Source organism: Heptranchias perlo, unplaced genomic scaffold (genome assembly GCF_035084215.1).
Source record: "Heptranchias perlo isolate sHepPer1 unplaced genomic scaffold, sHepPer1.hap1 HAP1_SCAFFOLD_406, whole genome shotgun sequence".
Classification (NCBI taxonomy): domain Eukaryota; kingdom Metazoa; phylum Chordata; class Chondrichthyes; order Hexanchiformes; family Hexanchidae; genus Heptranchias; species Heptranchias perlo.
The window spans coordinates 60,001-70,000 of record NW_027139418.1 but is presented as its reverse complement, the minus strand read 5'-3'; positions in this window follow the sequence as shown (position 1 = coordinate 70,000).

Genomic DNA, 10,000 nt, shown 5'->3' with positions numbered 1-10,000 from the left:
TTTCGATTTTTCGGCTTCGGTACCTCCCATCAGACTTTGACTGGCCATATCTCCGGACTCACGTGTCGCAGCCGGGACCTTCAGGTACCGTTCGACGCGTCTACCCCTGCCCCGTCGAATGGCGCCCCTCGCGGTGTGGTCCGATTTCCGCATTTTGGTCAGATTTGCCTTCAAAATTTTCAGATTGAGTTGACGAATGCCCCCTACGGGGTAACCTCTTGCCCTTTCGGACCTGGTCCCTGTGACTTAATTTCCGCCTTTTGCTCAATCGTTTCCCCATTTATAATTAATTTTAAAAATCGGGTTACTCAGTTCTGGTTTACCAGTTCCCTCTTCGGACTTAGTTTTTGGTTAATCATTTCCGGTTCACCAGTTCCCGTTTTGGACTTAGTCTCTGCGGGCCGTTTCTCACCTTTTGGTTCATCAGTTCCCCTCTTTTAATAATTTTTTGGCTGCTTTCGTTTGATCATTTCCCTGCCTTCTGGGTAACTTTTCCCCCTTAGGACTTCATCGCCGCACATAATTTTCGACTTCTGGTTGATCATTTCACCCCTTTTAATCATTTTTGCAACTTTTGGTTAACCATTTCCCCCAGCTTCTGGTTAACCATTTCCCCTTTGGGACTTAGTCTCTGAGCATTCTTTTGGGATTCTGGTTAACCATTTGCCAATTTTTAAAAAATGTTGCCACTTTTGTTTAATGCTTTCCGGTCAACCTTTGCCTCTTTCAGACTTCACCGCGGCACATTGCTTCAGCCTCCTGGTTAATCATTTCACCCCTTTTAATCATTTTTGCAACTTTTGGTTAACCATTTCCCCCAGCTTCTGGTTAACCATTTCCCCTTTGGGACTTAGTCTCTGAGCATTCTTTTGGGATTCTGGTTAATCATTTGCCAATTTTTAAAAAATGTTGCCGCTTTTGTTTAATGCTTTCTGGTCAACCTTTCCCTCTTTCAGACTTCACCGCGGCACATTGCTTTAGCCTCCTGGTTAATCATTTCACCCCTTTTAATCATTTTTGCAACTTTTGGTTAACCATTTCCCCCAGCTTCTGGTTAACCATTTCCCCTTTGGGACTTAGTCTCTGAGCATTCTTTTGGGATTCTGGTTAATCATTTGCCAATTTTTAAAAAATGTTGCCGCTTTTGTTTAATGCTTTCTGGTCAACCTTTCCCAATTTCAGACTTCACCGCGGCACATTGCTTTAGCCTCCTGATTAATCATTTCACCCCTTTTAATCATTTTTGCAACTTTTGGTTAACCATTTCCCCCAGCTTCTGGTTAACCATTTCCCCTTTGGGACTCGGTCTCTGAGCATTCTTTTGGGATTCTGGTTAATCATTTGCCAATTTTTAAAAAATGTTGCCGCTTTTGTTTAATGCTTTCTGGTCAACCTTTCCCTCTTTCAGACTTCACCGCGGCACATTGCTTTAGCCTCCTGGTTAATCATTTCACCCCTTTTAATCATTTTTGCAACTTTTGGTTAACCATTTCCCCCAGCTTCTGGTTAACCATTTCCCCTTTGGGACTTAGTCTCTGAGCATTCTTTTGGGATTCTGGTTAACCATTTGCCAATTTTTTTAAAATGTTGCCACTTTTGTTTAATGCTTTCTGGTCAACCTTTCCCTCTTTCAGACTTCACCGCGGCACATTGCTTCAGCCTCCTGGTTAATCATTTCACCCCTTTTAATCATTTTTGCAACTTTTGGTTAACCATTTCCCCCAGCTTCTGGTTAACCATTTCCCCTTTGGGACTTAGTCTCTGAGCATTCTTTTGGGATTCTGGTTAATCATTTGCCACTTTTTTAAAAATGTTGCCGCTTTTGTTTAATGCTTTCCCTGCTTTGTGGTCAAACTTTTCCCCTTTAGGACTTCATCGCCGCACATTATTTTCGACTTCTGGTTAATCATTTCACCCCTTTTAATCATTTTTGCAACTTTTGGTTAACCATTTCCCCCAGCTTCTGGTTAACCATTTCCCCTATGGGACTTAGTCTCTGAGCATTCTTTTGGGATTCTGGTTAATCATTTGCCAATTTTTAAAAAATGTTGCCGCTTTTGTTTAATGCTTTCTGGTCAACCTTTCCCTCTTTCAGACTTCACCGCGGCACATTGCTTTAGCCTCCTGGTTAATCATTTCACCCCTTTTAATCATTTTTGCAACTTTTGGTTAACCATTTCCCCCAGCTTCTGGTTAACCATTTCCCCTTTGGGACTTAGTCTCTGAGCATTCTTTTGGGATTCTGGTTAATCATTTGCCACTTTTTAAAAAATGTTGCCGCTTTTGTTTAATCGTTTCCCTGCTATGTGGTCAACCTTTTCCCCTTTCAGACTTCATCGCCGCGCATTGTTGTCGACTTCTGGTTAATCATTTTTCCCCTTTAAATCTTTTTTTGCCACTTTCGGTTAACCATTTCACCCAGCTTCTGGTTAACCATTTGCCCCATTATACTGAATTTTTCCGCTTTGGTTTAATCATTTCCCTGCTTTCTTGTCAACCTTTTCCCCTTTTGGACTTCGCCGCCGCACTTTGCTTTTGCCTTCTGGTTAAACATTTCTCCCCTTTTAATCCTTTTTCCCACTTTTGGTTCACCAGTTCACCCAGCTTCTGGTTAACCATTTCCCCTTTGGGACTTAAGTCTCTGAGCATTCTTTTGGGATTCTGGTTAACCATTTGCCACTTTTTAAAAAATGTTGCCGCTTTTGTTTAATGCTTTCCCTGCTTTCTGGTCAACCTTTTCCCCTTACGACTTCGCCGCCGCACTTTGCTTTCGCCTTCTGGTTAATCATTTCACCCCTTTTAATCCTTTTTCCCACTTTGGGTTAGACAGTTCACCCAGCTACTGGTTAACCATTTGCCCCTTTGGGACTTAAGTCTCTGAGCATTATTTTGGGATTCTGGTTCACCATTTGTCCCTTTTTTAAAAATGTTGCTGCTTTTGTTTAATGCTTTCCCTGCTTTGCGGTCCACCTTTCCCTCTTTCCGACTTCATCGCCGCACCTTGTTTACGACATCTGGTTAAACATTTCTCCCCTTTTAATCCTTTTTCCCACTTTGGGTTAAGCAGTTCACCCTGCTTCTGTTTAACCATTTGCCCCTTTTTTACTGAATTTTTCCGCTTTGGTTTAATCATTTCCCTGCTTTCTTGTCAAACTTTTCCCCTTTTGGACTTCGCCGCCGCACTTTGCTTTCACCTTCTGGTTAAACATTTCTCCCCTTTTAATCCTTTTTCCCACTTTTGGTTAAACAGTTCACCCAGCTTCTGGTTAACCATTTGCCCCTTTGGGACTTAAGTCTCTGAGCATTCTTTTGTGATTCTGGTTCACCATTTGTCCCTTTTTAAAAGATATTGCTGCTTCTGTTTAATCCTTTCCCTGCTTTGCGGTCAACCTTTTCCTCTTTCAGACTTCATCGCCGCGCATTGTTTTCGACATCTGGTTCAACATTTCTCCCCTTTTAATCCTCTTTCCCACTTTTGGTTAAGCAGTTCACCCAACTTCTGGTTAACCATTTGCCCCTTTTTACTGAATTTTTCTGCTTTTGTTTAATCATTTCCCTGCTTTCTGGTCAACCTTTTCCCCTTTAGGACTTCGCCGCCGCACTTTGCTTTCGCCTTCTGGTTAATCATTTCACAACATTTTAATCCTTTTTCCCACTTTTGGTTAAACAGTTCACCCAGCTTCTGGTTAACCATTTGCCCCTTTGGGACTTAAGTCTCTGAGCATTCTTTTGGGATTCTGGTTCACCATTTGTCCCTTTTTAAAAGATATTGCTGCTTCTGTTTAATCCTTTCCCTGCTTTGCGGTCAACCTTTTCCTCTTTCAGACTTCATCGCCGCGCATTGTTTTCGACATCTGGTTCAACATTTCTCCCCTTTTAATCCTCTTTCCCGCTTTTGGTTAAGCAGTTCACCCTGCTTCTGGTTAACCATTTGCCCCTTTTTACTGAATTTTTCCGCTTTGGTTTAATCATTTCCCTGCTTTCTTGTCAAACTTTTCCCCTTTTGGACTTCGCCGCCGCACTTTGCTTTCGCCTTCTGGTTAATCATTTCACAACATTTTAATCCTTTTTCCCACTTTTGGTTAAACAGTTCACCCAGCTTCTGGTTAACCATTTGCCCCTTTGGGACTTAAGTCTCTGAGCATTCTTTTGTGATTCTGGTTCACCATTTGTCCCTTTTTAAAAGATATTGCTGCTTTTGTTTAATCCTTTCCCTGCTTTGCGGTCAACCTTTTCCTCTTTCAGACTTCATCGCCGCGCATTGTTTTCGACATCTGGTTCAACATTTCTCCCCTTTTAATCCTCTTTCCCACTTTTGGTTAAGCAGTTCACCCAACTTCTGGTTAACCATTTGCCCCTTTTTACTGAATTTTTCTGCTTTTGTTTAATCATTTCCCTGCTTTATGGTCAACCTTTTCCCCTTTAGGACTTCGACGCGGCACATTGCTTTCGCCTTCTGGTTAATCATTTCACCCCTTTTAATCCTTTTTCCCACTTTTGGTTAAACAGTTCACCCAGCTTCTGGTTAACCATTTGCCCTTTGGTACTTAAGTCTCTGAGCATTCTTTTGGGATTCTGGTAAACCATTTGTCCCTTTTTTTAAAATGCTGCTGCTTTTGTTTAATGCTTTCCCTGCTTTGCGGTCAACCTTTTCCTCTTTCAGACTTCATCGCCGCGCATTGTTTTCGACATCTGGTTCAACATTTCTCCCCTTTTAATCCTCTTTCCCACTTTTGGTTAAGCAGTTCACCCAACTTCTGGTTCACCACTTGCCCCTTTTTACTGAATTTTTCTGCTTTTGTTTAATCATTTCCCTGCTTTCTGGTCAACCTTTTCCCCTTTAGGACTTCGACGCGGCACATTGCTTTCGCCTTCTGGTTCATCATTTCACCCCTTTTAATCCTCTTTCCCACTTTTGGTTAAGCAGTTCACCCAACTTCTGGTTCACCACTTGCCCCTTTTTACTGAATTTTTCTGCTTTTGTTTAATCATTTCCCTGCATTCCGGTCAACCTTTCCCTCTTTCAGACTTAATCGCCGCACATTGTTGTCGACTTCTGGTTGATCAGTTCACCCCTTTTTTATCCTTTTTCCCACTTTGGGTTAAGCAGTTCACCCAGCTTCTGGTTAACCATTTGCCCCTTTGGGACTTAAGTCTCTGAGCATTCTTTTGGGATTCTGGTAAACCATTTGTCCCTTTTTAAAAAATGCTGCTGCTTTTGTTTAATGCTTGCCCTGCTTTGCGGTCGATCATTTCACCCCTTTTAATCCATTTTTGCCACTTTGGGTTAAACAGTTCACACAACTTCTGGTTCACCATTTCACATTTCGGAACTTTTATTCCCACCATTACTTTGGGCTTCTGGTTCATCATTTCACGCTGTTTTACAAATCTTTGCCGCTTCACTTTTAATCCACAAACCGGGGCTCGCTTTCGGGTGGGGGGGGGGGGGGGGGGTAGCGGGTTTGGGCCGGGCACTCCACATCCCGGTGTGCGACCGGGTTCGTTCTGGTACCGCTCGGTGCCCCTCGTCCTGCTCTTGCCGCGGAAGCAAACCAGACGACCGTCGGTCTCACGCCCGAGGGGAGAGGAGGCGGAAAGCGGTTTGCAGCCTTTCGCTGTACCTCCGGCGGGCAGCGCCGCACCTCCGAGTGCTCGGTACCGTTCGCTGCGCCTCGTCCGGCCGCACGCAGCGAGCCAAACCCGGAGGAAATCGGCCTGTGCCTTCTCGAGATATGGGCCTCCGGGTGGGACGGACAAACCGGGGCCCCGAGCTCGCTTTCGGCGGCCCGGCACTCGACTTCCCGGTGTCCGAACGTGATCCTTCCGGTACCCTTCGGTGCCCCTTGCCCGACTCTAGCTCCCGTGCTGAAGCGGAGTCGGTCGGCCTGACGGCCTGCCGAGTTAACCAGCGGAAAGCGGTGCGCAGCCTTTCGCTTGCAGCTCCGGCGGGCAGCGCCGCACCTCCGGCTGCTCAGTGCCGTCCGCTGCTCCCCTTCCGGCTGCACGCAGCGAACCATACCCGGAGGAAATCGGCCTCGGCCTTCCGGAGATATGGGCCTGCGAGTGGGACCAATAAATCGGTGCACATTTCCGGCTCGGTTTCCGGCCTCGGCACTATCAGTTCACGCCGTCCGACCGACGTCGTTCTGGCACGGTTCCGTTGCTCCTTGATCCGGTCCAGCCACGGTAATCAGCCGAAGATGGTGGGGGGGACACATTGCCCGCCGAGTTAGCCGGAGGAGATCGGCCTCGGACTTCCTCAGATATCAGCCTCCGGGTGGGACAGACAAACCGGGGACCCGAGCACGCTTTCGGCGGCCCGCTGGTCGACTTCCCGGTGTGCGACCGGGTTCGTTCCGGTACCGTTCGCTGCCCCTCGTCCTGCTCTAGCCGCGGAAACAAACCCGACGACCGTCGGTCTCACGCCCGCGGAGGGAGGTGGCGGAAAGTGGTTTGCAGCCTTTCGCTGTACCTCCGGCGGGCAGCGCCCGACCTCCGAGTGCTCGGTACCGTCCGCTGCGCCTGGTCCTGCCGCACACAACGAGCCATACCCGGTGGAAATCGGCCTGTGCCTTCCAGAGATATGGGCCTCCGGGTGGGACGGACAAACCGGGGCCCCGTGCTCGCTTTCGGCGGCCCGCTAGTCGACTTCCCGGTGTGCGACCGGGTTCCTTCCGGTACCGTTCGCTGCCCCTCGTCCTGCTCTAGCCGCGGAAACAAACCCGACGACCGTCGGTCTCACGCCCGCGGAGGGAGGCGGCGGAAAGTGGTTTGCAGCCATTCGCTGTACCTCCGGCGGGCAGCGCCCGACCTCCGAGTGCTCGGTACCGTCCGCTGCGCCTGGTCCGGCCGCACACAACGAGCCATACCCGGTGGAAATCGGCCTGTGCCTTCCGGAGATATGGGCCTCCGGGTGGGACGGACAAACCGGGGCCCCGAGCGGTGGCACCCTGCTCGCTTTCAGCGGCCCGGCACTCGACTTCCCGGTGTGCGAACGTCATCCTTCCGGTACTCAACCGTGCCCCTTGCCCCACTCTAGCTCCGGCGGTAAAGCGAAGTCGGTCGGTCTCACGGACGCCGAGTTAGCAGGCGGAAAGCGGTGCGCAGCCTTTCGCTGTCACTCCGGCGGGCTGCACCGCATCTCCGAGTGCTCGGTACCGTACGCTGCGCCGCCTCCTGCCGCACGCAACGAGCCATACCCGGAGGAAATCGGCCTCGGCGTTCCGGAGTTATCCGCCTCCGAGTGGGCCTGACCAAGCGGGGTGAACTGGAAATCATTAACCAACGTACTTCCAGGTTTTCACCCGCAGAGGGCAGCACTCTATTCTCCGTTTTAAATTGGGCCGACCCGGCTCCGTTTCGAGACCCGGCACTCGACTTCCCGGTGTGCGAACGTGATCGTTCCGGTACCCAACCGTGCCTCTTGCCCCACTCTAGCTCCGGCGGTAAAGCGAAGTCGGTCGGTCTCACGGACGCCGAGTTAGCAGGCGGAAAGCGGTGCGCAGCCTTTCGCTGTCACTCCGGCGGGCAGCATCGCACCTCCCAGTGCTCGGTACCGTACGCTGCGCCGCCTCCTGCCGCACGCAACGAGCCATACCCGGAGGAAATCGGCCTCGGCCTTCCTGAGATATCAGCCTCCGAGTGGGCCCGACGAGTCGGTGGCACCCTGCTCGCTTTCAGCGGCCCGGCACTCGACTTCCCGGTATGCGAACGTGATCGTTCCGGTACCCAAACGTGCCCCTTGCCCCACTCTAGCTCCGGCGCTAAAGCGGAGTCGGTCGGTCTCACGGACGCCGAGTTACCAGGCGGAAAGCGGTGCGCAGCCTTTCGCTGTCACTCCGGCGGGCAGCATCGCACCTCCGAGTGCTCGGTACCGTACGCTGCGCCTCCTCCTGCCGCACGCAACAAGCCATACCCGGAGGAAATCGGCCTCGGCCTTCCTGAGATATCAGCCTCCGAGTTGGCCCGACGAGTCGGTGGCACCCTGCTCGCTTTCAGCGGCCCGGCACTCGACTTCCCGGTATGCGAACGTGATCGTTCCGGTACCCTTCGGTGCCCCTTGCCCCACTCTAGCTCCGGTGCTAAAGCGGAGTCGGTCGGTCTCACGGACGCCGAGTTAGCAGGCGGAAAGCGGTGCGCAGCCTTTCGCTGTCACTCCGGCGGGCAGCACCGCACCTCCGAGTGCTCGGTACCGTACGCTGCGCCTCCTCCTGCCGCACGCAACGAGCCATACCCGGAGGAAATCGGCCTCGGCGTTCCGGAGTTATCCGCCTCCGAGTGGGCCTGACCAAGCGGGGTGAACTGGAAATCATTAACCAACGTACTTCCAGGTTTTCACCCGCAGAGGGCAGCACTCTCTTCTCCGTTTTAAACTGGGCCGACCCGGCTCCGTTTCGAGACCCGGCACTCGACTTCCCGGTGTGCGACCGGGTTCGTTCCGGTACCGTTCGCTGCCCCTCGTCCTGCTCGAGCCGCGGAACCAAACCCGATGACCGTCGGTCTCACGCCCGCGGAGGGAGGCGGCGGAAAGTGGTTTGCAGCCTTTCGCTGTACCTCCGGCGGGCAGCGCCGGACCTCCGAGTGCTCGGTACCCTCCGCTGCGCCTGGTCCGGCCGCATACAACGAGCCATACCCGGAGGAAATCGGCCTGTGCCTTCCGGAGATATGGGCCTCCGGGTGGGACGGACAAACCGGGGCCCCGAGCGGTGGCACCCTGCTCGCTTTCAGCGGCCCGGCACTCGACTTCACGGTGTGCGAACGTGATCGTTCCGGTACCCAACGGTGCCCCTTGCCCCACTCTAGCTCCGGCGGTAAAGCGGAGTCGGTCGGTCTCACAGACGCCGAGTTACCAGGCGGAAAGCGGTGCGCAGCCTTTCGCTGTCACTCCGGCGGGCAGCACCGCACCTCCGAGTGCTCGGTACCGTACGCTGCGCCTCCTCCTGCCGCACGCAACGAGCCATACCCGGAGGAAATCGGCCTCGGCGTTCCGGAGTTATCCGCCTCCGAGTGGGCCTGACCAAGCGGGGTGAACTGGAAATCATTAACCAACGTACTTCCAGGTTTTCACCCGCAGAGGGCAGCACTCTATTCTCCGTTTTAAATTGGGCCGACCCGGCTCCGTTTCGAGACCCGGCACTCGACTTCCCGGTGTGCGAACGTGATCGTTCCAGTACCCAACGGTGCCCCTTGCCCCACTCTAGCTCCGGCGGTAAAGCGGAGTCGGTCGGTCTCACAGACGCCGAGTTACCAGGCGGAAAGTGGTTTGCAGCCTTTCGCTGTACCTCCGGCGGGCAGCGCCCGACCTCCGAGTGCTCGGTACCGTCCGCTGCGCCTGGTCCGGCCGCACACAACGAGCCATACCCGGTGGAAATCGGCCTGTGCCTTCCGGAGATATGGGCCTCCGGGTGGGACGGACAAACCGGGGCCCCGAGCGGTGGCACCCTGCTCGCTTTCAGCGGCCCGGCACTCGACTTCCCGGTATGCGAACGTGATCGTTCCGGTACCCAAACGTGCCCCTTGCCCCACTCTAGCTCCGGCGCTAAAGCGGAGTCGGTCGGTCTCACGGACGCCGAGTTACCAGGCGGAAAGCGGTGCGCAGCCTTTCGCTGTCACTCCGGCGGGCAGCACCGCACCTCCGAGTGCTCGGTACCGTACGCTGCGCCTCCCCCTGCCGCACGCAACGAGCCATACCCGGAGGAAATCGGCCTCGGCCTTCCTCAGATATCAGCCTCCAAACGGGCGTCACAAATCAGGGCACATGGTCAGCTGCAAAGCAGCGTCATTACAACCTCTCACTGCACCCCACACGACATTCCGCTTGCCTGCCTGCCGCTGCCTACTCTCACCAGCGAAACAAAGTCAGGATAACACCCCAATGCAAGCAGCTCCCTTCCGGCCAACCAACCCACACCAATCCCCTTGCCTGCCTCCCACAAATTCCACCAGCGAGGCAAAGTCAAAATCAACCCACAATAAACGCACTCCACAACGGCCATCG